This window comes from Macrotis lagotis, chromosome X, assembly GCF_037893015.1.
Source record: "Macrotis lagotis isolate mMagLag1 chromosome X, bilby.v1.9.chrom.fasta, whole genome shotgun sequence".
NCBI classification, from domain to species: Eukaryota; Metazoa; Chordata; class Mammalia; order Peramelemorphia; family Peramelidae; genus Macrotis; species Macrotis lagotis.
Window position 1 is genome coordinate 10,827,689 of NC_133666.1, and position 27,617 is coordinate 10,855,305.

General features: G+C 42.2%; 1 pseudogene; it reads left to right on the top strand.

Annotated features, from left to right (window-relative positions):
• The first annotated feature begins 1,496 nt into the window (after window positions 1-1,496).
• LOC141498597 (uncharacterized) lies at window positions 1,497-27,292 on the top strand (annotated as a pseudogene).
• The last annotated feature ends 325 nt before the right edge of the window (window positions 27,293-27,617 follow it).

Here is a 27,617-nt window from a genome sequence, read left to right on the forward strand (position 1 = left end):
TTTCTCCTCTAGACCATCTGGGTCCAAGGGCCAGATATGAATTAGGACAACTGGAGATGGCCCTGGATGTGAGGTAATCAGGGTTAAGTGACTTGCCCAGGGTCACACAGCTAGTGTCTGAGGCTAGATTTGAACTCTGTCCTTCTGACTCCAAGGCTGGTTCTCTATCTACTGTATCACCTAGCTGCCCCCACGTTATTCTGTTCTGGATAGACCATGGCTAGAATAGTCTGTCTTGCCCTGGGTGCCACATTATGATAGTTGGTGAGCTGGAGCACATAGCATGGGACTTGAAATTTGATGTGGATCATTCAGACAAATTGAGGAACCTTAATAGGAGCCCTGATGGTATTTGCCAGTATCATCATATGGAAAAGTTTTGACTCATACTCTACTTGGCCCCGGAGGATTGGACCAGGTACAATGTAGCCAAGGGGCACATTTTTCCATGGAGAAGGAAAGGCATAATAGAAGAAGTTCTTGAATTTTTTGTTTCCTTTCCCTACCCATCCCCCTCTACTCTTTTGATACCCAACAGTTCTGTTCATCTGAGCTCATTTCCCAAGAGACTAATCTCTGAGTCCTTCCACTGTCCTGCCCCCCATGATTATTGTAGGGAGGCTCTGTCTCACCCCGGCCACCAGTGCTCCCATTCTAAGCAGCTTATAGAATCAGAGAATGACCTAAAAATTACCCGGGGAGTTTCAACTCTATGGAGAAGAATTGATTACCAAGCTGGGGCCAGGAGACTTGATGGGGTACAGATAACTCAGAGCTGGAGAGGATAACCGATACACTGGATGACAGGAGATGATATCCTAACAGACTAGTACATTGGGCTGAGGATGCTCAGTAAAGAGAACGTGGGGGTGAGGAGCCAGGAAGCCCGAGGCTCAGGAAAAGGGAGGTTTCTTTTGTTCAACACATCACACCTGGAACATGGGGCTCTAGCAAAAAGGAAATGTGAATTGTAATGGCTGGTCTGGACGCTGCAGGAAAAACAACTATTTTGTACAATTGAAGTTGGCCGAAATAGTAACTACTATTCCCACTATAGGTTTCAACGTAGAAACTGTAGAATACAAAAACATTAGCTTCACGGTGTGGGATGTCAGTGGCTAGGACAAGATCTGACCCCGTTACTTCCAGAACACACAAGGGCTGATTTCTGTGGTTGACGGTAATGACAGAGAACTGATGAGAATGTTGGCAGAGGATGAGCTTAGAGATGCCATCTTATTAGTGTTTGCGAACAAACAGGATTTTCCCAATGCCATGAATGCAGATGAAATCACAGATAAGCTTGGACTGCATTCTCTTCGTCACAGAAACTGATACATCCAAGCCACCTGTGCCACTAGTGGGCATGGGCTCTATGAAGGACTGGACAGGTTGTCCGATCAGCTCCGCAACCAGGAATGAAACAACAGCAGTTCCTCCTCCCTCTTTCCTTCTCTCCCTCTTATTTCCTCCTATTCACCCTTCGCTCTACTCTCATGGAGCAAACTGTGCTACTCTGTGGTATGGAGTCCGGAAGCTGTTTTTTCTCACCCCTTGTCACAGAATGTATTGCACCATGCTGTTAATGTGGCCAATTCAGGTCTGAAAAAGGTTTCTTATTTAATGTAAAGTGTGACAGAGAACTAATCACAGCCTGACCTGAACTGCAAGGGGTAAAAAGTCTAGTTATGAACGGTTTATGATTGAAGATCTAATAATCTCAATGTGCAGCCTGCTCAGAACCACAACCTCAAAGCTTTTTTTCCTAAGAAGGATCCATGGGAGCACAAATACAAGCACAAACTCTATGAAATACATAAAGATCCAAAGAAATAGCATTACATGGATCTCTCTTTTAACCATGCAAAATTGATTACTTGTTTGATTTTTTGTCATTTCTCAAGTTTCAAAAGAGAAACTGCAGATGATTACAATGGTCTGGTATTCAAGTTGTTACTGCAAAACCTGTACTAAGCATATTTCTCTGTTCTGTGTTCAAGTGTTTTACTTGTCTTTTTTTACATTTTTTCATATTAAAAAAATACACCGAGTTCAGGTTAAAAACCAACCACCAAAATGGATCTCAACACAGGTCTCACTAGCCAGTAGGAGTAGCATTCGGCTTTGCTGCTTGCACGTTAACGCCCAGCAACCCAAGTGTCAATGTGTTTTAAATCCCTTCCCAGTATGAAACAGTGAGTTGATTTTTTTACAATAAAATAAACTGAGTAATATTGCTTAGGAGTGCCAGAAATTGCCCCATTGGCTTTCCAGTCACTCAGAGTTCAGTGCTCCTAATACGACGTGGTGCCCTACATCGGGTAGGGCATTGTGTATTACTGTTGACCTGGAACTGTTTTTTTTTTTCTCACTTTAGTTCATTCGTGTCTTCCCGTTGTATCCCCTGAGATTCCTCAGAGTTCTCATGTATTTACTGCTGCGCTGTCAGAATGTGATGACTTACTGCTTTCAGTACACATTTAGTAATGGACTGTTTTGTATACTTGTTTTCAGTTTTCATTTCACTGTAATTAAAGCTATTAGAATAAAATCTCCAAACTATTAAAAAAAAGAGAGAACGTGTAACATCTTACATTGGAGGACCAAAAGTCACCCTCCCAAATTCAAACTAAGATTAGAGGGCACACAGTTTGTTTGCAAAGGTTTCCAGGCTTGTTCAGACACCTTGAAGTTACTCTAAGTCAACAGAGTGATGGGGCAGCCAAATGAACCCCAGGAAACTGAGGCATAGTTGCCAGGAATAAGGAAACCCAGCTGAATGTGCCTACAGCAGGACCACTTCTGGAGTCCTCTGTTCACATTTCTGGGCCCAGAAGAAACTCAGGTCTCAGGGCTGCCAGCCTCATACAAGGCTTCTTTTTCTCCCTTTCAGGGAAACTCCTATATCACTTCATTTGGGCACAGATGGGATCACAGTGGCTTAGGGGACTGCAAGCCTGTGTGTAGGACAACTTAAAGTAAGCTTTTACTAGAAGGCCTTTGATAAACTGAAGAGGGGCTGAAGGGAGACAGCCAGGATGGTGAAGGGACTTTGGTTCATGTTGTGTGAACATTGAAGGAAGGAGCTGAAAAAGGGCCTCTATGGGCATGTTATAACCTTGATCAGATTTTTGAAGGGCTGTTACTGCAGGAAGTACTAGATTTGTTCTTATTGGGTCAGGCAGTTTAAGCTACAATTCCAGCCCAAATTGGAGTTACCTTCTCCCGGAGATCTTCAGCCATAAACCTGCTTGTCCAGGCAGGCAGCACCTACTCTGTATTGGGAACTTTGCTAAATGCTGGGTGATAGAAAATGAGGCAAAAGCAGTCCCTGTCCTTAAGGAGCTTACAATCCAACAAGGGAGGCAACTTGCAAACAAATCTATCCAAGACAAACTGCAGATAATTAAGAGACGGAAGGTACTCACACTCAAGGGGACCAAGAGAGGCTGCCAGGAGAATGAAGGAAATCAGGAAGTCAAGGTGAGGAAGGAGAGCATTCCAGGCACAAAGGGAGACAGTGAAAATGGCCTGAGTTAGGAGGTGGAGTCAGCGAAGTCCATCTCACTGGATGGCAGAGGCTGTGGACCTGTGGAAGGACCAAATAGAGGATTTGGAGGTGATAGGGGAGCAGGGAGAAGGGAAAGTGGGGGTGCTGTGTGCTTTAGGAAATTCCCTTTGACAACTGAGTAGATGATGGCCTAGTGTGAAGAAAGACTTGAAGCAGAGAGACCACTGAGAAAGCCATTCCAGTAATCCAGATGTGGCATGATAAAAGCCTGCACTAGAGCAGTGCCAATGTCAGATGTTTCAGAAGTATAATCAACAGGGCTTGGGATCAGATTGGATCTGCAAGGAAAGAGATAGGAAGGAATTAAGGATGACTGCTAGGTTGTAAACCTGGTGGACTGGGAATAAGGAAGTGAAGAAGAGGGGGGGGTTTGGGATAAGAGCTTGGGCTGGGAGGGAGGCAGGCAGCAAAGAGCCTGCTATAGCCAGAATCAAGAGAATGTTACTGTACTCATCCTGGAGCTGGGAATGGAGCAAGGTTGAGGGGCTGCCCAGAATTTCTTATTGAAGCCCCCAGGCATGGGATCTGAGGGCATACAGTGTAAGTATAAACTGGGACAGGAAGAAACTCAGGTCCCAGGGCTGCCAGCCTCATACAAGGCTTCTTTTTCTCCCTTTCAGGGAAACTCCTATATCCCTTCATTTGGGCACAGATGGGATCACAGTGGCTGCAAGCCTGGGTGTAGGACAACTCAGTGTAAGCTTTTACTAGCCAATGGGAAGATGCAGAGTACTCTAGGAGTTAGGGAGGAGGAAGAAAAAGATGGGAGGGGAACAGAATCAAACTTGCCCAAATGAGACATTTTGCCTAAGGAAAACCTTGCCTTTATCCTGAGAACAGGTGGATAGTGAGAATTCAGGGAAGTCACACTGGGATGCTTTGAGCCTCTGGAGAGATGGGAGCTCCTATCCTTGAGGAGGATGTCTCAGTTACAAGCTCTGTTACTTTTAAATGGCTTGTAAAGTGAGGTACCCAGTGATTTTTGGTGAGTGAACCAAGCTTATTAATTAATAAATAAAATCTTAATTTATGTTTTTTATCCCCAGGTTTCTGTATTTCTCCCTTAAGGACCCAGAGGAGACCAGCTGATGATAGCTATCCTGATGGCTAGGCCCCAGGTGAGATATATGGTTCTGTTGTTCTCCTCAAGCTCATATCCCTACAGGCCCATTTTGCCCCACAACTTCTCTTGCTTTTGAAAATGAGTTATTGCAAATAATATTAAGCACCAGTATAAACAGTTATATTTGCTTTGCAATTATTTATATTTTAGAAAGATTTTACTTATTTTGAGTTTTACAATTTTTTCCCCTAATCTTGCTTCCCTCCCCCCCACCCCCATAGAAGGCAGTCTGTTAGTCTTTACATCGTTTCCATGGTATACATTGATCTAAGTTGAATGTGATGAGAGAGAAATCATATCCTTAAGGAAGAAAAATAAAGTATAAGAGATAGCAAAATTAAATAATAACAGTTTTTTTCTAAGTTAAAGATAATAAATAGTCTTTGGTCTTTAAACACCACAATTCTTTCTCTGGATACAGACGGTATTCTCCATCGCAGATAACCCAAAATTGTCCCTGATTGTTGCACTGATGGCATGAGCAAGTGCATCAAGGTTGATCATCACCCCCATGTTGCTGCTAGGGTGTACAGTGTTTTTCTGGTTCTGCTCATCTCACTCAGCATCAATTCATGCAAATCCCTCCAGGCTTCCCTGAATTCCCATCCTTCCTGGTTTCTAATAGAACAATAATGTTCCATGACATACATAGACCACAGTTTGCTAAGCCATTCCCCAATTGAAGGACATTTACTGAATTTCCAATTCTTTGCACACCACAAACAGGGCTGCTATGAATATTTTTGTACAAGTGATGTTTTTACCCTTTTTCATCATCTCTTCAGTGTATAGACGCAGTAGTGGTATTGCTGGATCAAATGGTATGCACATTTTTGTTGCCCTTTGGGCATAGTTCCAAATAGCTCTCCAGAATGGTTGGATGAGTTCACAGCTCCACCAACAATGTATTAGTGTCCCAGATTTCCCACATCCCTTTCAACATTGATCATTGTCCTTTCTGTTCATATTGGCCAGTCTGAGAGGTGTGAGGTGGTACCTCAGAGATGCTTTAATTTGCATTTCTCTAAAAAGTAATGATTTAGAGCAATTTTTCATATGACTATGGATCGCTTTTTTTCCTCATCTGTAAATTGCCTTTGTATATATCCTTTGACCATTTGTCAATTGAAGAATCAATTATTTATACTTTGATGAAGTTTGACTCATAAAATTTCAGTTTATCTTTTCAATCACTTGAAGACAAGGGTTCTTAACCTGGAGTCTGTCAACTTTTTTTGTATTTCAAATTACTTGATTTTCTTTATAATCCTGTCTTTTAAAAATTTTATACATTAAAAAAAAATTTCGAGCTGTTCATAGGTTTCATGAGACTGCAGAGGCATCTAAAGTTACTTCAGTATTTTGACCATTCCTCTGTCTCCCTCCCTGCCCTGTGTGGATAGATACACCCCTTTATCCCCCCTCTTTCTCTCTGTTTCTCTCCTTCTTCTGTGTCTTTCTTCCTCTCTCCCTTCCTCATGTCTTTCTCCCTTTCTTCTCTCTCTCTCTCTCTCTCTCTCTCTCTCTCTCTCTCTCTCTCTCTCTCTCTCTTCCCATCCTTCTTTCCTTCCTCCACACTTTTCAAAAGCATTTATTTTCTCTTCCTTCCTCCCACCACCCTTGAAAAGAAAAAAACCAAACCAGAAACCAAATTTCTGCTTTGGCCATGTCTCATTCTGCATATGTATCCCTTACCTCACTATCTCAGAAGGTGGCCAACTGGCTTCCTCATCAGGCCTCTGCAATCAGAGTTGGCCATTGAATTGATCAGAGCTCTAATTTCCTTTCAAAATGGTTCCTTTTTTTCACAATATTGCTGCTACTGTTTAAATTATCCTCCTGGTTCTGCTCACTTCACTTTGCATCAGTTCATGTACATCTTTCCAGGTTTCTCTAAAACCATCCTGCTCGTTATTTTTTACAGAACAATAATATTCCAGCACTATCATATACTACAATTTGTTCAGTTATTCCCCAGTTGTTACCTCAATTCCAGTTCTTTGCCACCACAAAAAGAGTTGCTAGAAATATTTTTGTGCTTATAGGTTCTTTTCTTTTTCCTTGGATCTCTTTGTAATACAGACCTAGTGTTTTGGGACCAAAGGCTATACACAGTTTTGCTATCCTTTAGACATCGTTCCAAATTACCCTCCAGAATGCTTGGTCCAGTTCACAACTCCACCAGCAGTGCATTAATGTGTCTGCCTTTCCATTTCCCCTTCCACATTTGTCATTTTCCTTTTCAGTCATGTTAGCCAAATTGATAGAAGGGAAATGGAACCTCAGAGTTGCTTTAATTTGCACTTCTCTAGTAGTGATTTGGAATGTTTTTTCATATGATTGCTGGTAACTTGGATTTCTTCCTTTAATTACTATCACCTCATAACTTTTGACCACTTATCTGTTGGGGAATAGCTCTTAGTCCTACAAATTTGAATCAGTTCCTTTACTAAAGAAACATCACTGAGTTCCTCTTTCTAGCAGCTTCTAATGCGTTTTGTGTTGGTACTGCTGGGTATCAACAACCTGATGCCTTTGCTTCCACAGCAATAGCCTTCTAATATGAAACACAAGAGACACAGGTTGGGCTGTTCTGAAGAGGCAATCTGACCACGGGGATAGAACTCCAGGCTTGGGGACAATCCTGACTCCCAGTTAACAGCCACATGTCCTTAGATAAGTTTCCTCCTTCCTCTGAGCCTGTTTCTTCATCTGTAAAATGGGGATCACAGTCCTTCTTGTATATGAATATAATATGCTGAAACATATGAAAATCATTGTAAAGATTACCTATTATTATCTTCTCCCCTTCTATCTCCATTTTATAGTGAGGATACAAGAGCAGAGATCTAAGTGACCTACCCAAGGTCATACAGTTTATTGATGACAAATCTAGATCGACAACCCAGGTTACTACTCTTTCTACTCCTTTTGTGATTTTAATTCTAATTTTTTTCACTGCTATTCCCTCTGATAGTGATTAATTTCATTACACAGATGGTGAAACTGAGGCTGGCTCTTTGAAGTTAAATGACTTGCCTCAGTTTACACATTAAGTTCATGGCAGAGGCAAGACTAGAAAACAGTCTTCTGACTCCTGCTGGGGCTGGTGACAGCATGGAGGCTTCTCCTTCACTGTCTCCCCCTGCCCACTAATCACTATTGTCAGAGTTTCTAACTGCTGGAGGCCCCTTCCTCTGCTCTCTGACATCTGCAGGCTCTGTCCTCATCCTTTGGATCAGCAGGCATCTATTGTTCTAGGAACTGGTGACATTTCAAGGATGTTGGCAGTGTATCTCTCAAAGGAGAAATGGGGTCAACTGGACCCTTCTCAGAGAGCCCTCTACAAAGATGTGATGCTGGAGAATTATGGGAATGTGGTCTCACTTGGTAAGGATTTTGTCCCTTGCCTACTTTGCACTTGGTAAGGATTTTGCCCCTTGCCTACTTTTCACGGTAGGACTCAGAATCAATCCCCACTTCTTAAACAAAGGGAGATAAACTGTGCCATATGGGCTTTAGCCTACTGCACACACACACGCGCACACACACACACACACACACACACACACACACAGACACACAAAGAGTTGCCTGATTCCTAGCTCAAAACCTTTCCAGCTTTCCATGGGACATATTGAATGGTTACAGCTTTTCAGCCTCCAGAGTCCCTGCTTCACTTGAATGAGACATTGGTGTCAGATTTTAATGGAGGATATAAGGTGTAGTCTCTGGGGTCATGGATTTGGGACTAGCAGATGAGGCTGAGACAGCCAGAGTGACTTGCCCAAGGTCACAAAGGTAGATGGGTCAGAATTTGCATACAGGTCATCTGACAGTAAATTGAGCACAGTACAGATGGTGTTTCCTTGTTTAAAAGTCAGCAAATTGGTGTTGTCTTCTACTAGAAATAGCAAGGTAAAGTGGCTGGTAAACTGACCTGGGTTTAGCCACCTCCTCTGCATTGACTGATAACCCCTGAGCAGGTCAGTTCTTTTCTGAGGTGTATATACAGAAAGATCTTTGCCTAAAGCAACACCATGCCCATGCTGCATTGGGAGATTTCCTCTCCCTTAAACCAATGAAAGCACAGGTAGGTCCATTCTCTATTCTGCTTATAATATGATCCTCCTATCTCAAATCATGATGCATCTGTATCTGCATTCTTGCTGCCATGTCTGGCCCCTAGGCTGAAATAATAGATCTGGGCTTTGGTGCTTGTTAGTTCTGAGACCTGGAGCTTCTTCCTGTGGAAATAGGCCTCATTTTCATCTATTGGTATAGTAAGGTATTGGTTGAACCTAAAAAGATGAACCCTCTGCTTCCCCAGTAGAATGCCCTCAGCTGCTCTTAAACTTTTATTGCCTCCTGCAGGTTCAGGGTGGCTAAAGGAATGCTCTTGATCTCCCACTCTCTCTGAATTTCTTCCTTAAGAGACCAAGTCATTTTGACTGTTCATTACATGATACCCACTTGGTAGCCATGACAATGAACCATTTCTTCTTCTTTTTAATTAATTATTTTATTTTTGAATTTAACATTTTCCTCCTAAACTTGCTTCCCTCCCCTCACCCTCCAGAGAAGGCAGTCTGTTAATCTTTATGTTGTTTCCCTGCTATACATTAATCTAAATTGAATGTGTTGAGAAAGAAATCATATCCTTAAAGGGAAAAAAATAAAGTATAAAAGATAGCAAAATTACATAATAAGATAATAGTTTTTTTTTAATTGAGGGAAATAGTCTTTGGTCTTTGTTCAAATTCCACAGTTCTTTCTCTGGATACAGATAGCATTCTCTATCGCAGATACTCCAAAATTGTCCCTGATTGTTGCACTAATGGAATGAACAAGTCCATTAATAATGATCATCACCCCCATGTTGCTATTAGGGTGTACAACGTTCTTCTGAATGAACCATTTCTTAAAAGTAAAATTGAGAAAATTAATGAATAGCAAATATTCCCAATATCCATGGGCCTGACCCAGTCACATCCCAGGCCCTGTTGCAGCCCATCACAGATCAAGAACCCAGTCCAAAAGTTGGTATAACAAACTTGACCATCACCACAGAAGAGCTGCAGCCTCCTTACATGAAAGTTTCTGCTTGCCCAGCTGCTCTGCCGTTCCTCCCAAGAACTGAGCATCTGGGAATCCCTGCCACTCCCCATACAGATGGTGCCCCTGTTTGAGGCAAGGTGGGTGGGTAGATTGTGCCCACACTGCCCCTAAGTCACCAGGACTTCCCCTTCTCACATCCTAGAGTCCCCAGCTTCCTTCCAAGTCTGACTCAGAAGCTGCCTCCTACAAAAGAGTTTTCCTGATTCTCCCAGATGTTCTCACTCCCAGTCTCTTGACCTTTCTTGTTATTATAGGATTTATACCCCATATATACTTGTATGTGTGCAGTCTCCCTAAGCCAGGGTCTCTTTCAGTTTTGTTTTTCACATGTCGAGCATACAGTATGTGGCATACAGTAATCACTTAATAATTGCATATTGGATTGAATTAAGTTGGAAAATTCATTCACACATACAAAGGTGAACCATTGCTGAGGTGTCACTTATACAGAAAGAGCTTTGCCTTAAAGTACAGTATCAATATTTGTGTAATCCCTGTATAGAAGAGGTCCTTGACACCTTTATGGGCCCTGAGAAACTCCTCAGAAATATAAACTTGGCTAGGCGTGTTTGGATCTGAGAATAATCGGACCCAAATGCTTTGGGTCTGAGAACAATCGGACCCAAATGCTTGACTCTGGGGGTCACGAGATATACCATAAATTTGTCTGAGATACACAAAACACTCTTGTTAACCTAATCATTTTGCTGTATCTGTAAAATTCCTGCTTTCTCCAAAGACTGCCTCCCCTTCCCCCAGATACAGCTGGAACCATAAGATAGTAAATTCCACTCATCTTGAACCTGTGGGAAGCCCATGAATCTGTGATTCCCTCTGTCTCGAGAAACATGTTAAGACATAAAGCAAGATCTATACTAGGCCATATGTTTGCATATGTTTGTAATAATCTGACAAGAAAATCTATCTAACCGCTGTCTCTGTGTCTGTATCCTGCTTGCTCACAATATACTCCCCCCCAAAATACTGTAAAAACCTTGTTCTCTGGACACTCAGTGCTATGCGCTCTGAGGAGGCATCCCCACATAGTCATTGGTAATAAAATGTACTCCCCCAAATTCATAGCTCGGTCCCCATCTCACTTCTTTGGGTTCAGCAGCCCAAAGCAACACCATGCCCATGCCCATAGCTGCATAATAAATGTGAGTTCAGAGGAACTGAATTATCTAGCTCTGTGAGATGGATGGTTCCAAGATCAGGAACCTAGGAGGAAACCCATCTGATGCCCCCTAAGGCTTTTTGTCCCAGAAAGGGGCAACTTACCTATGGGTGGGAAGAAGACCCAGAAGTTATTTGTGATAGGTGGGTATGGAGGGCACAGGGAGGGGGACCATGTTGGGTTGTACCGAATTCTTCAATGCCAGAGACCCAGGGGATCATCAAGGGGTAAAGGAAGCAGTATCAGTTCAGTCAGGCAGCAGCATGCCCTTTAGGACAAGAAAGAGAAACTGAGGAAATGAGCATAGACTGGGAAGGAGAAGCATAGCTGTAGCCTTTTGCAGATGGTCACCCAGTCAGTCAGCCAGTAAACATTGTGTCTACTATGAGAATCCAGAGATGGAGAAAGCAAGACCATGTTCTCTAGAAGCCCCCAGATAACAGGGGAACCACCACATTCAAATAGCTTTGTGCAAACAAGCTATTCACAGAATTAAGAGAGAAGAGACCAGAATTAAGGGGGACTGGGAAAATCTTCCTGTAGAAGGTGGGATTTTAGCTAATTTGAAGGCAGCCATGAGGCAGAGCTTTCCAAGCATTGTCCTCATTTGGGAAAGTGTATCAAGTAGGGATCAATGTCTTGCAAGATTAGCCAGGAGGCCACTGTCACTTGATCCTAGAATACAAGAAAATTAGAAAGAGTATGGGGTGTATATTAAGAAGGACTTTGAATCAAGAGAATTTTATATTTGCTCCCAGAGATGATAAAGAGCTACTGAAGTTCACTGATCAGGGGCCTAGGCTTTAATATCACTTTGGCAGTTGAGTGGAGAATGGTCTGGGGTAGGGAGAGATTGAGATAGGCAGACCTACCTGCAGCTATTGCCATAGTCTGGATGCACCAGGGTGGGGCCTGGGTCAGAGGAGAGGAAGGGCCACACGTAAGAGTTAGTTATTACCCAGGTAGAATGGATGGTCCTTGGCAACAGATGAGATGTGAGAAGGACAGAGGAAGAATCTCTTCAACGTTCCAATTTGTGAAGGAAGCTGTAGCAATCAGATAGAAGAATATAGTATGCTGATCCTTCTGTTGTCTCTTCATTAGACATAGTCCCAACCTTCCCAAACCCACATCAAGTCTTTCTTGCCAAAGTCATGTTCAACTGACTCTGCTCGCTGATGCCTCTCCTTTAATCCTCACACATTCCCACTCTTGGAATGGGATATTCTCCCAGGATGGATACGATTCTTTCTCAGAGAAGTTCATCTTCTCATATACACATTTCCCCAAGATGGAACCCATTATAAGATCCCTGTCTCAATATCTCCCCTCACTGAGGATAGTTTTAATTACCCTGGATCCCTTTTTGCTCCCCTGTCCTTCCCTTCCTTCAGTCCTTGTTCAGTCCTGTTCTCCCACATCCTTTGCTCCTATCAGAGGACTGGAGGAAATTCTTAGCAGCTGATCTCTCACTATAGTGGGGCATATCATCCCTTCCCCCTGTCACTCATCCCCTCTTTCTTCATCTCATCAATTTCTCATTTAGTTCTTCCCTCTCATAAAATGTCTTGATTCTCTTTGAGGATGTTCACAGATTTTGTCTACAAAGTATGATCATTTCAGCTTTTCTTCCTTCTTTTCTCCTAACTTTCAAAGTGCCCCTTAATCAAACTTGAGCCCCTTCTGGCAATTTTAGGCGCCCTTGGTGACTTGGCTTTGTTATTTCTTTTACCCCATACAACCTTTCTGGTTTTTTGGTTTTCTTTTTTATAAAGCAAAAGCTTCTCAATGACAGAAATGACTTCAGTACTTAACCTTTTCTTGCTAATTCTATGTAGTTATCTACTTTCTTATGTTTCTTTTGTTTGGAGTGTTGGCATGTTGAATAATTAATCCCCTCTGGAAGGTGGTGCTGCTGCTTTGCCTAAAATGAGGCAATGTTCATTTGGCTTGCAACTTGAGCCCTTTTTATAATAAGCTATTCTGCTCTCTGATTTCTCTTCCAAACAGAAGGATCCTGGCTTTTCCAAAAGGCCTTTCCTTCATATTTCAAGATCTTTCTTTTGGCTGTTTGAATAGGGTATTCCTTGTTGAAATTGTGAAATATAACTACTATGTGCTCTGAAATTGGAAAGACGAATTCCTCCCAAACCCCATTTCCCCATCCTTATCTCTCTTTGGATGCTACCAACTAATATTTTGCTATCTCTAGTTAGAAGTTCTGGACAGAGCTCTTTACATTATATCCTGCAAAATACTACTCAGCCCTTTTTATTTTTCTTTTGGGATGCCTAGAGTTCTTAATTTATCTCTGCACATCCTGTTTGAAAAAGAGTGATCTACTGGAGGGAAGTGGATAATTTGGAACTCAAAGTAAAAAGAAAAAAGAGTGTGAAAAATAAAACTTTTTTTAAAAAAAGAAAGATAGGGGAGGCTAGGTGGCGCAGTGGATAGAGCACCGGCCCTGGAGTCAGGAGCACCTGAGTTCAAATGCGGCCTCAGACACTTAATAATTAGCTGTGTGGCCTTGGGCAAGCCACTTAACCCCATTTACTTTGCAAAAACCTGAAGAAAAAAAAGAAAGATAACAAGGCTAATATCAGATTCTTGTGTTCTATTATTGTTGGACCTTCTCTTGGGCCAGTTTTTCTCCTGTTAAGTATTTTTGTATTACAAATCTGTTTTTCTTCCTCTTTGAGTCTCTCTTTAGAGAGATTCTCAACCACACATCCAGTTTTCCCTTTGCTGGTCTTTGTATTTTTAAAATTTTTTTTGTTGAGACCTCTGATTTGTGACCTGTATCCTTTCCAATTTCTTATTTTAAAAAAGTTCTTTCTCTTTTGGATCATTCTGAAATTTCTTGCTATTGTTCCATGGTCCTCTTGGGTGGCCACAGGATACCTTTTCATTGGATAATTTGGGTTCATTTTCTCTCATTTATATAGCACTTGTACCTGGTGTTCTGACCTCTTTTTGAGTTAATACTCACTTTCCCTCTGGCATTTATGACCTTCTCTGTCCATTTAGCCACTTGTGAGTTTCTATTCAACCTTTCTCTCTCTGGATCTTCTGGGCTTTCAGCTTTCTTATTTACCTCAAAGTGCTGTCCAGATCAGACTGCCAAGGCTGGCTGTTAGCATGAAGGTTATCTGAGCGTGGGTCATTACCCAGACTAAATTGCCCAGGCCTGACCCTAGCTGTTTTTTCCCTGAATCAAGTGTGTAAGTTTGCTTTTGTTCACCATATTCTTGACATTATTTCATGATATTTATATTTGATTATCTATCATGTAGACCTCAGTTTTAGTTTTACTGTTTGATGCATAATTCCTTTTCCTCTGGTTTGTTTGGTTTTCTTGGGGTTGCTAGATGCAGTTACTGGACTACCTTGTCTGGCATATGATCTCAACTCTATTTTGTTCTGTTTGGTTGATTTTTAAACCTATTCTGTTTTTTATATTTTGCTCTTTTTTGCCAGGCAATGGGGTTAACTGCCCAAGTTCACACAGCTAGTAAGTATCAAGTGTCTGAGGTCAAATTTGAACTCAGGCCCTCTTGACTCTAGGACCAGTACTCTATCTACTGTGCCATCTAACTGTCCCTTCATTCTTTACATTTTCTCTGCAATTACGTGATTGCCAAATCCACAGGCCTTTTCTCCGTTCCTAAGTTCTTGGGCCTTTCTGTTGCCTTTGACGTTGTAGATGACCATTTCCTTTGGGTCTTCCTCACAGGAGATCTTTAAGAAAGGGTCAGGTGACTGGTGATCATATCTGTCAGTCTGGGATTGCCTTTCAGGTATGGGTTGGAGTAGAAAACATCATACATCCCTTCAGACTCTGAACTCCTCTCCTTCTGGACACCTATATGTGGGTTCCACCCGAGGCTGTCTCTCACTCTCTCCTGCACTCCCCTCCATCAATTTCATTTGCCCTGGCTTTCCTTATTATCTCTATGCCTAGGACTCTCAGATTTGGAACCCGGCTTCTCTGTTTTTGTCAGTGACGTTACTGTTGGTTGGAAAGCGTCTTTGACCATTCCCTCTTGACTACACCTTCTCCCACCTAATTTAAACAGTTCTCAGGGTCCAAGTAGCAATCTGCCTCCGGAGTCTTTCTCCTGTGTTTCCTCTCTTCTCCATTCTCCTTCGGGTTTTAATGAACTTTATATGCCTTCCCTATATGATCTTGATGGACAGATCTGAGTAATACAAAATAAAAAAAAGTCAAAATTCATTTTACAAAACTTTTATTAAGTACAACCATGTGCCAGACATTGATCTGGGGATACAGTACAAAGAATAAAACCATTCCTACTCTTGGGAATGTATGTTCTACGTGTTTGAAGCACGATGTGTCTATAAGTATATGGTATGTGGAAAAAGAATCCATACAAAGTAGTTCAAGAGAAGGTGGGTTGGGAGAGAAAGAGGGAAGGAAGGCACTAGGAGGTGGGGGTGGATCCAAAGGGACTTCTTAGGGAAGGCTGTCCTGAACCTGCATCTAAGTCAGGAGGAAGAAGGCATCCCAGGAAAAGCAGATGACTGGTGCAAAGGCAACCAGTCAGGAGATGGAATGGAGAGAAACCCAGGGTGACCCCATGACAATATGCAGAAGGAGGAATAATGACCAGTGAGGTTGGAAAGATAGGTTTGGGGGCCAGTTTGTAAGCGGTTAAACAGAGAAGTTTCCTTTTCATCCAAGAGGTGATAGGGAGCCATGGAAGTTGGTTGAGAGATGGAGTCATGGGCGGATCTATGATCCAGCAGTGCTTACCTCATAGGAAGCACTTAATAGGAAAATCTCATGGTAAGGATGGACTGGAATGGGAAGACCTGTGGCAGAGAGGCCACTTAGGAGGCTGTCACACCAATTTAGGTCAGTGGTGTTGAGGGCCTACACTAGGATGGGAGCTGTGAGGGCACAGACTAGGGCATGTCTCCTGCTACAAAGCTTTTGCTAGCTCCCCATGGTCTGTAGAATCAGTTCCCCAACTGTCACAGTCTATCCCAGTTTCCTTTCACAGTCTGATTTTACACTATTTCCTTTGGTCCATTCTACTGAATGGAGAGTCTGTTCTGCAATCATATTATTTTTGGAAATTCCTACAAGCAATCCTCTGTATCTATAAGAGAATTACACTCATCCTCCAACTACTTCTCTATATAAAGCAGAAAAGAGCTGGGTTCAATTCCCATGCTAGACACTGACTAGTTTTGTTGTGGGCAAGGTTATTTGTGTATCTCTGATTAAAAACTCCTTGAGGACAGGGATATGTCATCTTTCATAGTAATAACAACTTCCACAGATGACTCTTTGAGGTTGGCAGGCACTTTGCAGCCATTCTTTTACTTGATTCTCACAGCAGACTAGAACCACCTCCTATTATTATCCCTATTTTCTTGATGGGGAAACGGAGGCCTGGAGAGGTTTGCCCATGATCATACAGTTCTTAAGTATCTGTAGTTGCAGTTGGACCCAGGTCTTCCTGCCTCCAAACCCAATGCCTGTCTATATTTCTATCTCTCCTACTCATCAAAGATCACTACATATAATATTTTCTTGACATAAATGTTTGTTAAATTTGATTAATTTGGTTGACTTGAATACTACATAGACCAGAGGGGAAGCTAATTCAGTAGAAAATACTGTGTAGACATCAGCCAGCCATTCACAATTCAGCAACAAAAGAGTTATCTGGAAACTCTTCAGGATAGGGACTGTCTTGTGTTCTTTTTGTAACCTCACATTTAGCACATAACGGGCAGTTAATAAATGTTCATTGATTGATGTTTTCCATTGGTCCCATTCCCTGAAAGTGAACTTGCCCTATTTTCTCAGGTTCCTGGTACAGGCTTGCTCAGCCCTTTGATTTTGCCACTCTTGAAGTCAAGCAAACAAACTTTTTGGTCTTCCATACCAGTGCATCAACCTTTTGATGCCTCTTTCTTTTTCCTACTCTAGAAATACCTGGGCCCCTTTGAGTTACCCACCCACTGTGGGTATACAGGCTATTCTAACAGCCATGACACAAATCATTCCCAAGTAAACTGCCACCTGGACAGTCTTAGGAGCTGGCAAGCCGCCCTGAGAGATAAGGTGAGCTGGAGTCCTTGGGAGCTGGATATTCCACCCCACTGACCAAGGGCACTAGACACAGCTGTGCCTTATCATCTCCTCCCTAACGTACCCCCTATCTTGTAATGCAAGACACTGCACATACATAATGCTTGCATCCCCATTCCCTCATTATTCTTTGTTCTACTCTGGAAGACCTAACGGTATATATATAATAGCTAAGCAGTAATAAAATTGAGCTGAAGGCATAAGGCAGTAGTGGCTTGACTCCTTATTCTCAGCTCCCCTGGAGGGAAGTTGTCACTGTGGGCCCCAAGGAAGCAAGCCACAACAACCCACTTTGTCCAGATAGCCATTGTAATGGAAAGAAGAATGTCCTGGATGGGGAAGAGCACACAGGTTAAGAGGGGAGGGCTGAACTCTAGGAGCATCATGTTTGGGCAACTGGGAAGGCAGACACAAAGCAAACCCTTGCAATGAGGGAACCCCTGGAACCACTTGACTTTTGTTTGTTTGGTTTTTTGCAAGGCAATGAGTTTAAGTGGCTTGCCCAAGGTCACACAACCAGGTCATTATTAAGTGGCTGAGGTCAAATTTGAACTCAGGTCCTCCTGACTCCAGGGCCGGTGCTCTATCCACTGTGCCACCTAGCTGCCCCCAACTGGAACCTCTTGAGCAGAGGGATGTCATGAGCAGACAGGAGCCTGAGGAAATTATATTGTCACTAGAATAGAGGCTGCTCTAGAGAGAAGAGAATTAGACATAGGGCTATGTCGAGGCTACCTCTTAGGATTCTATTGGCAAGAGGCAATGGGGGCTCTAATGAACATAGTCAAGTATGAGTAGAGAGAAGGGGATGGATACAAGAGATGGTGAGATAGTCTATAAGACTTAGCAACTGATTAGCTGGGGGACAGGGCCTGGGGGTGGAGGAGGGCAGGGCAAAGTGAAGAGGCAAAGGTCACACGTGGGCTGGGAGCCTTGTTGACATGAAGAATGTGGTGCCTTTGACAGAAACAGGGAAATTAAAAGGAGGGTGAAAGATCATGAATTCTATATTGGAGCATCCAGTCACTTTTATAGAGATGAGAATTGAAACCTTGGACACTTGATGAGATAGCCTAGAGAGAAGAGGAGAAGACCCAGGATGGAGCTCTGGAGTCCACCCCTACACAGGGAATAGAATAGAGTTGGTAGGCCAGCAAAGAAATATGAGCATTCACTAGGTAAGCAAAGGACCACAGAAAGGCCATGTGGCCTCAGGGAGGATAGGAGATCCCAGGCAGAGAAGTTAGCAGTGTCAGAGACTTCAGAGAGGTCAAGAAGACTACAGATCAAGAAAAGGTCATTCAGTTTATCAATAGAAGTTGCCAGTTCTGGGAACCTCGGCGAGAGCAATGTCAGTCGAGTGGTGGGATGGAGGCCAGAATGCAGGGAGCAGAAATGAGTGGGAGATGAGAAAGAGGAAACAATAAATAAAGGTAGTAGAGATGTGTCTGTTTGTGTGTATGTGGGGGAGAGGTCTTTCCCCATTAGGATGTTGACTGTAAGCTCCTTGTGGGCAGGGACTGCCTCTCTTGGTACCCCCCTCCCTAGATACCAGCACAGTACCTGACAAATAGTAAGTACCCAAGAAATGTGCATTTCTTTCCTTCTTTTGTTTTGTTTTGTTTTTTTTTTTTAGTTTTTGCAAGGCAATGGGGTTAAGTGGCTTGCCCAAGGCCACACAGCTAGGTAATTATTAAGTGTCTGAGGCCGGATTTGAACTCAGGTACTCCTGACTCCAAGGCCAGTGCTCTATCCACTGCGCCACCTAGCTGCCCCTCTTTCCTTCTTTTTTCCAGAAGTTTGTCTGGAATAGGGAGGAAAGCTCTGTAGATGATCACTTGAGGGGGTGGTGAGGGGTTTCATATCTTTCTCCTTTCCATGGGAGAAGGTTTTTCTGTTTGCAAGCCTGAAATGATCTCCCAGCTGGAGCAAGGCGAAATGCCCTGGGTCCCAGATGTACAGGAGACAGAAGATGATAAAACTATACAACCTGGTAAGTAAGAGAGTGACGTCAACCCCACAACATTTATTGAGTGCATGTGGGCTGACCAACAGGAGGGACTGTGACCTGTAAAACAAGGAAACATAAGACCTGACTCAAGCAGTCAGAGAGCTTTGAGTTTTAAAGAAGAAGACAAAACAAATAAATGTGAAATTGGGTGATGACTAGAGGGAGTCATTTCACATCTGGGTCTCTTTTCATCATTAGAATAAGGCAAGTTGGAGCAGATAATCTCTTATTCTTTTTAGCCCTAATAGTTTATAAGACAGTATGACATTTCTCACTCTCTCATAATGAGAGGTCCTGTTGGTGTAGTGGATGGAGAGCTGGCATAAGAGTCAGGAAAGTGTGACCAGTCCTGGCTATGTGACCTTGGTCCAGTGTCTTCATCTATCAGTACCCTACATCCTACATTGGTAGAGGAAGTTTTCATTTCTGAGGACTTGGTTCCCTCCACTGTTGAAACCACAGGACTGGGCCAAAAATAATTGCCTGTTATAAATCATTGAAAAACATTGGTCAAAGAACAAAACTCTTTGTACAGAGAGGTATGTGTTGTGTGCTATAGGTAGTGAATCCCAGAAGGGTTCCAAAAGGAGAACTGTGTGTGGTCTGGAGCCCCTGAGGGAGCCTAATGAGATTGGGGGACTTCAGCTGGGTCTCAAAGAGTGGATCCAGCCTAGCTTTGCTGGAAGGCCGAAAGGCTGGCAGTGTGGACAGTGGCATGAAGAGTACTCTCCATACTTCCCTTCTTGATGACACCTCTTCCTGAAGTCTGTAGGGTTTTTTCCACACTTCTCATAGGTAGACATTCCTCTTTCCAGTCAAAATACAAACTAATTATTCCTCCCTACCCCAAGCTGGTTTGCAGTTCTCTGGGCCGACTTCCTGTCCATAGTGATTGGCAGGAAGGAAAGCTTGTGCCAGCTTTACCAAAGGCTTATTGTATTGCCCTGCCCTTTTCCCCAATTCTACTCTCTCAAGTTTGACAGGCCACTTGGGGAGCTGCCCAACTTTGCGAGAAGACCAATGTTCTTCCAGTGTCTTTTTAATATTCTGGTGGGACAAAGTCAGAGGGAACCCCTTTACAAAGCAGTCTGGGATGAAGGACAAGGCTTGAGTGGGGCTAGCCCACGATGAAACCTAGGTCATTAGAATCAAAATAACTTAGACACTGATCAGTTTGGATATAGATGGGGACTCTTAAGCTGTTGCCAGGAAACATCAAGTTGGTAAAAAACAAGCCCACTTCGCCCATGATGTCTCCTTAAACTCTGCCTTCTGACCAAGTACTGAACCACAGGGTAGCTGAGAAAGCCAGAGGAGGAAAAACCAATTTCACAGTTGAAGGAATGTTATACAGGGATGTTTGGTCCCTGGAATTAACAGAACACAGATAAATTTTCACTTGAGCAGTCAGAACTAGAAGTCAGGTGCTAGAAGCTGGAGTCAGGCTCCTTAGGAGAAAAATAAAAGCTTCTTCTTAAAAGAGAATAGGTTTTAAAAAGCCAAGGTTTGCTTCAGTGCTGATTGTCAGATTGATGAATTTTTAAATGAAGGTATCCAAGAGTTTGTATTTCTTTAAATTTGATTCTTAAATTTTTTTTACCTTGGAAATTGCTAAGATCAGTGATAATTCTGAATATATGAAGCTAATTTAAGGAGAGATTTTTTGTTTAGGGTTGAAGAAAGTGAATCTTGGGAAGAAGGGTCATCTGATCCAATCTCGACCCCAGACATGACTTTGGGCTTCTAGCATCCCCACCTACCTGCTGCTTTGAGTCATTCAGTAAGGCATGACACTCCCTCCCCTGCCCCAACCTATTCAATCTTCATAGAATTTGTTTCTACCTAGGTCTAGCTAGGCCTTTCACATTGCTAACCATGCAGTTAGCTTTTTGAATTCAAATTAAGTGTTTCACATTTATCCTTATTAATTTTCATTTTAAATTGAGCTCATTGTTCTAGCCTATCAAGAGCTTTCTGGACCCTGGGTCTTTCATCCCACATTTCACATAGCTATGCCTTCTGACTTTGGGTCATTTGCCAGTTTCACAAACCCACCATCTGGTGCATTCATCAAATAGATAGAAGCGTTGAATAGAATTGGGCAGAGGATAGATCCCTGTGGCACTCTATCAGAGACCCTTCACCCCCAGATTGTCATCTGACCACTGGACATCAATTTAATAATCACCAGCTTCTAGGTCTGTGCACTTAGCCAGCTCCTCATCCATTGAACAGCATTATCTTTCAGTTCATGTGTTTCTCTGTTGGTCACAGTTATTTCTTGATGTAATCTCCCAAATGTCTTGCTGAGATCCAGGTAACCCAGACCAATCAATCAATGCACATTTATGGAGCACCTACTATGCCTCATTTACTATTAGGCGCTTCAACGGGGAGCGGTAACAAGTGCACATACAAGTTGATGCAGAATAAATGCAAAGTAATACAAAGCACTTTAAGAAAGGAGCTTCAAACAAAAAAAGAAGGGAACTTCAACAAACATTCTCTACAGTATCCCTGCTAGAAAAGCAAAGGAAGTGAATCTGGCCAGACTTTCTTGGAGGTGACAGCATTTTCTCAGCGAGCTCCCCCATGGAGCTGTAACTCAAGGCACCACTAGTCAACCTTTAATACTAAATGAATGTAGGCATAGTGGATAGTAAGAAACAATTCTCCTTTGTGAGGTTAGACAGGAGAATGTAATTTAGTCTTTAATTAGAGGTTTAATTACCTCTTATGCAAGGATGCTGGGCAAATGAAGATAAAATGGAATCTAACATGCAAGCAGATAATAACTAAAATCAAGATCATCTGAGGAGGAGGAGAGCACTAATTAATAGAAAATTCAGGAAAAGGTTCCCTTGGGAAAGTAATATTTGAGTTGATCCTTGAGCCTAAGGATTCAAAGTGAAAGTGATGCAGGGGAAAGATGAAGAGAATTGTTAATGTAGAAATTGGATGGAGATGTAAATTGACTAGCACCTGCTCTTGAGATGTAAATTGACTATGGGGGGGGGGGAGATGTAGAGAATTATGATTTTAAAAAACAAAATTTGTAATCTTAAAGGCTGTTAATCTTGTCAAATAGAGTGGAGATCACCATTCTTGATGTAAATCAACTACCATTGATTCATTGTTTAATGTAAAATTTGTATCCTGATCTCCTTAGGCTTCACCTTCTACCTAATTCTGGGGTCCAGTAAGCGAAAGGGAGTTCACCTTTTGGCCTCTGGATGAGACACAAGACATAAAAACCTGGGTTGGACTCCCACTCAAAGCCACAATCTTCTCTGACCTGCTGGCCCAGCCAATGCTGCTTGGCTGTTCTCGTTTCTCTCTCTCTCTCTCTCTCTCTCTCTCTCTCTCTCTCTCCCTCTCTCCCTCTCTCCCTCTCTCCCTCTCTCCCTCTCCCTCTCTCCCTCTCTCCCTCTCTCCCTCTCCCTCTCCCTCTCTCCCTCTCCCTCTCCCTACCCCTTCCTATGTGCTATAACTTCTTTTTTTAAGGAAAAGCTTTAAATTTATTATTATGCATTTTATATTTGACAACTCTTTATTTTATTCAATAGCTCAAAACCCCACAAGCTTTCTTCTGTAGCTAATTACAAAGAAAAACTATGAAATTAGTAGATTCACATATCTAATTAGTGCTATACTGCAGCACTGCAGCCTTCACTTCACTTCGGCCTACAGGTTATTCCTGATGGTGACACTCCATTGAATTTCTTTTTTTTTTGTTTTTAACATTTTATTTGTTTTCCAATTATATACAATAGTATATGTACCCATCATTTTTTTCAAGGCTCTGAATTCTACAATCCCCACCCCCCTCTGAGGGCCGTCTGACAGTCTCTACATTGTTTCCATGCCATACATTGATGTAAATTGAATGTTATAAGAGTAAACATAAGAATAAACATAAACCCCCTCTCCCCCCAAGAAGATGGGAAACCTCAAGAATATAGAGAGGAAAAAAAAAACTGTACTTCAGTCTGTGTTCAGACTCCAATGGCTCTGTCTCTGGTGTGAGTTGCTTTCTTTATCATAAGTCCCACAGAAAAGTTGCTTCAATATTTCTCCCACAGTTGCTATTTCTAGCTGTATCTCCACTCTATTTCTCCCCACTCATATTTATTCTATTCTCTCTTCTTTCATCCTGGCCCTGTCCAAAAGTGTGTTGAATCTGAGTACCCTCCCCCTCGATCTTCCCTCCCTTCTATCGCCTCTTCCCCCCTTCCCTCCCCCCATTCCCCCATCCCGTCCCTTTCCTCCCATCCTTCTCCAGGACAAGATAGATTCCCTCACCCTATTAAGTTGTATGTCATTTCCTCCCTGAGCCATTTCCAATGAGAATGAAGGCTCACTCATTCCCCCTTGCCTCCCCACCTCCACTCCATTGAAAAAACTTTTTCTTGACTCTCGTGTGAAATCCCTCAGCTTTTTCTTTATCCCCTTTTCCTTCCTCCCAGTACTTTCCCCCATCGGCCATTGACTCCATCCCTTTACCAGATCATACCATTATATTCTACTCCTTCATATGTCCTGTCTATATATGCTACTTCTATCAGCTCTTATAAATGAGAAAGTTCATATGAGTTATCAGTATCTTATCCCCATGCAGGAATACAAACAGTTCAACATCATCAAGTTCCTCATAGTTAGTCCCTCTCTTCCACTCCCTCTATGGTTCACCTGAGTCCTGTACTTGGAGATCAAACTTTCTAGTCAGCTCTAGTCATCTCAATAGGAAAGTCTGAAAGTCCCCTGTTTCATTGAAAGTCCATCTTTTCCCCTGAAAGAGAATGTTCAGTTTTGCTGGGTAGTTGATTCTCAGTTGTAAACCAAGATATTTTGCCTTCCAGAATATCATATTCCAATCCCTACAAGCCTTTAATGTAGATGTTGCTAGATCCTGTATAATCCTGACTATGGAGCCTCAGTAGTTGAATTTTGTTTCTGGCAGCTTTTAGAATTTTCTCTTTGATTTGGGAGTTTTGGAATTTGGCTATAATATTCCTGGAAGTTTTTTCTTTTGGGATCTCTTTCAGGGGGTGACCTGTGAATTCTCTTGATTTCTATTTTACCCTCAGCTTCTAGGATCTCAGGGAAATTTTGCTGTATTATTTCTTGAAAAATGAAGTCTAGGCTCTTCTCCTGATTGTGGCTTTCAGATAGCCCAATAATTTTTAATTTTTTTCTTCCGGATCTGTTTTCAAGGTCAGTTGTTTTTCCAATGAGATATTTCACGTTTTCTTCTAATTTTTACTTTTTTGGAAGAGTTTTATTTCTTCCTGCTTTCTTGCAAAGTCTTCAGCTTCCTTTAGTTCCATTTTGTATTTGAAGGAGTTATTTTCTTTGTGGTCTCCCATACCAGTGCATCTCCCTTTTGATGGCTCTTTTGAGCTTTTTTTATCTCCTTTTCCAGCTGGCCAATTCTGCTTTTTAAAGCATTCTTCTCCTCATTTGCCTTTTGTTTTGATTTTTCCATTAGGCCTAAACTGGTTTTTAACATATTATTTTCTTCAATTTTTTTTTTGTATATCTTTCACTAAGCTTTTGATTTGGTTTTCGTGACTTTTCTGTATCGTTCTCATTTCTCTTCCCAATTTTTCCTCCATCTCCCTTAATTGCTTTTCAAAGTCTTTTTTGAGCTCATCTATAGTCTGAGCCCATTTTCTATTTCTCTTGGAGGTTTTGGATACAGAAGCTTCGATTTTGTCATCATCTGAGTATGTGTTTTGATCTTCCATTGAACTAAAATAATTCTCTATGGTCAGATTCTTCTTCTTCTGTTGTTTACTCATTTCCTCAGCACAAGACTAATTTACTGCACTTACAAGGCTTTGGGCTTTTTTGGGGGGACACTCCACTGGTATCTTTATTTCTCCAAGGTCTTATGCTCTCTAGTCTGTGCTTTGATATGTAGATGACCACAGCACTACCCTCTGCCCTGGGGCTATAAGGAGAGATACAGCTTGGATATTTAGTATGGAAACCCAAACTGTAATATGTGAGTGTAGGCAAACAGCAGAGTCCTACCCCAGGGAGAGCAGAGAAATCTCTGCAGACTTCCCTTACCATCTCTGGGGGGGGCATGCTGCTTTCTCCCAATTCTCACTGCAGATTCTGCAGCCATGTTCCTCATTCTATACTCACCCAGGTGCAGCAGAGTTCCCTCCCTGCCCCTTAAAGCTGTTGCCAGTGATCTCTTGTGCTGGGCTGAACTGAGTTGGGCTGAGCTGGGTTGGGCTGCGCTAGGCTTGGCTGGGCTGGACTGCACCCTGGTCCTGGTGAAACACAGCTTTCCCAAGGAACTTCTAAGTTCTCTTGGACTGGGGAAATGTATCACTCAGTCTTTCTGTGGGTTCTGCCCCTCTAAATTTTGTCTAGAGCCATCCTTTATTGGGGGGGGGGGGGGGGTCAGAGTTCTCAGGAAATGCTGCCTTCACAGCATCATCTTGGCTCTGCCCCCCTTGTAACTTCTTTTAATAAATTTTTGTTTTATTTCCACCCTTGCTTTCCCAATTCTTAATAATGATTCCACATAGGCAGAACTGAACTCAAGTAGCCAGAGGAGGCTACAAAAGGAGCATGTTTTTTTCCAAGCAGTGGAACACCGCCTGTTCAAAGACTTAGAGGTGGGAGATAGAATAGTGAGTACTAGCCAATTTGGCTAGAATATAGAATATATGTAGGAGAAAAAGAGGTTAAATTAATTTGGAAAGGTACCTGTAGCCAGATTATGGAAAGGTCAATGGCTTAGGAATCCAAAATCCTTACCATTTGCTAGTCATGTAATTTTGGCCAAGTCTTCTAACCTCTAGGAAGTCTTGGGCTCCTCATCTTTAAAATGAGGGTGATAAGGCCACAGGAAGTTATTGTGAGTATCAAATGAAATAATTAATGTTGAGTACCTTGGAAATGTGAAGTTTCTATACAAGTATAAAGTAAGATTTGGGGATCTGCAAACTCAAATCTGGGGCAGCAAGGTGACTAGTGGATAGAGTTCTAAGCCAGAAGTCTGGACAACTCATCTTCCTCAGTTCAAACTGGCCTCAGATACTTACTAGCTATGTGGACAAATCACTTAACCCTACTAGTCTCAGTTTCCTCATTTGTAAACTCAACTGGAGAAGGAAATGTCAAACCAGTATCTTGGCCAAGAAAACTCCAAATGGGGTCACAAAGAATCAGACATGACTGAACAACAAACAACAACAAATTCAACTCTATAAAGCAGCAGGAAATGTCATCCAAGCACTGATTTCATTTAAGTGTGAACCTCATTCCTTGACTTTAGATACACTTTTTCTTCTCTGCAAGTGACATTTATGATTTGTTCTTATCATTTCAGATGATGGGCCTGAGAAGGGCAATATGGAATCTCTTCATAATCAGGAAATATGTAATGATGAGTCTCAGTGGATGTAAGTCAGACTGCCATCCAATTTCCAATGAGGTAGATTTAATAAGGGAACAGCCCCAGAGTTATGATTCATATAGCTGTACCTTTAAGCAAAAAATCAGAATATGTGAGACACATGAGAAGTCATAATACTGAGAAACCATATAAATGTAATGAATGTGAGAAAGCCTTTAGCAGAAGCTCACACCTCATTCAGCATCAGAGTATTCACAATGCAGAAAAGCCCTATGAGTGTAATGAATGTGGGAAAACCTTCAGTCAGAGATCATCTCTTATTGGACATCAAAAAAATCACGGTGGAGAGAAGCCCTATAAATGTATTGAATGTGGGATTGCCTTCATCTGGAGTTCACATCTCATTCAACATCAAAAAATTCATAGTGGAGAGAAACCCTATGAATGTAATGAATGTGGGAAAGCCTTCAGTAGGAGTTCACATGTTATTGGCTATCAAAGAATTCATAGTGGTGAGAAACCATATGAATGTATTGGATGTGGGAAAGCCTTCAGTAGGAGTTCACATCTTATTGGATATCAAAGAATTCATAATGGGGGAAATCCCTATGAAAGCAATGAGTGTGAGAAAGCCTTGGGGAGGAGATCACACCTGATTCACTATCATAGAATCCATAGTGGAGAGAAACCCTATGAATGTAATGAATGTAAAAAAGCCTTCAAAAGGAAATCACATCTTATATGACATCAGAAAGTTCACAGTGGAGAGAAATTCTGTGAATATAATTAATGCAGGAGAGATGTTGCTCAGCTGGCAGACTTGATAGTGTGTCTCATTAGTAGAGGTAAATCTTGTCTATCATTGAGAAACCTGAAATGTTCTGAACAAAAGAGTTCCAGAGAACTAGCTTCCCCCCAAATTCCTAAAACAAAATTAACTCCTCAAAACAAGAGGAGGAAGCCTGAAGCCACTACCACCAGAAAGGAGGTAGAGAAGGGAGGAAGGCCTGAAGTCACTACCCTGGAACTAGGATCAAACATCTGAGAAGGAGATTGAGTTATTGCCCATGCCTGCCAAGGAGGTAGACCATGAAAACAAGAGAATGAAAGGAAGG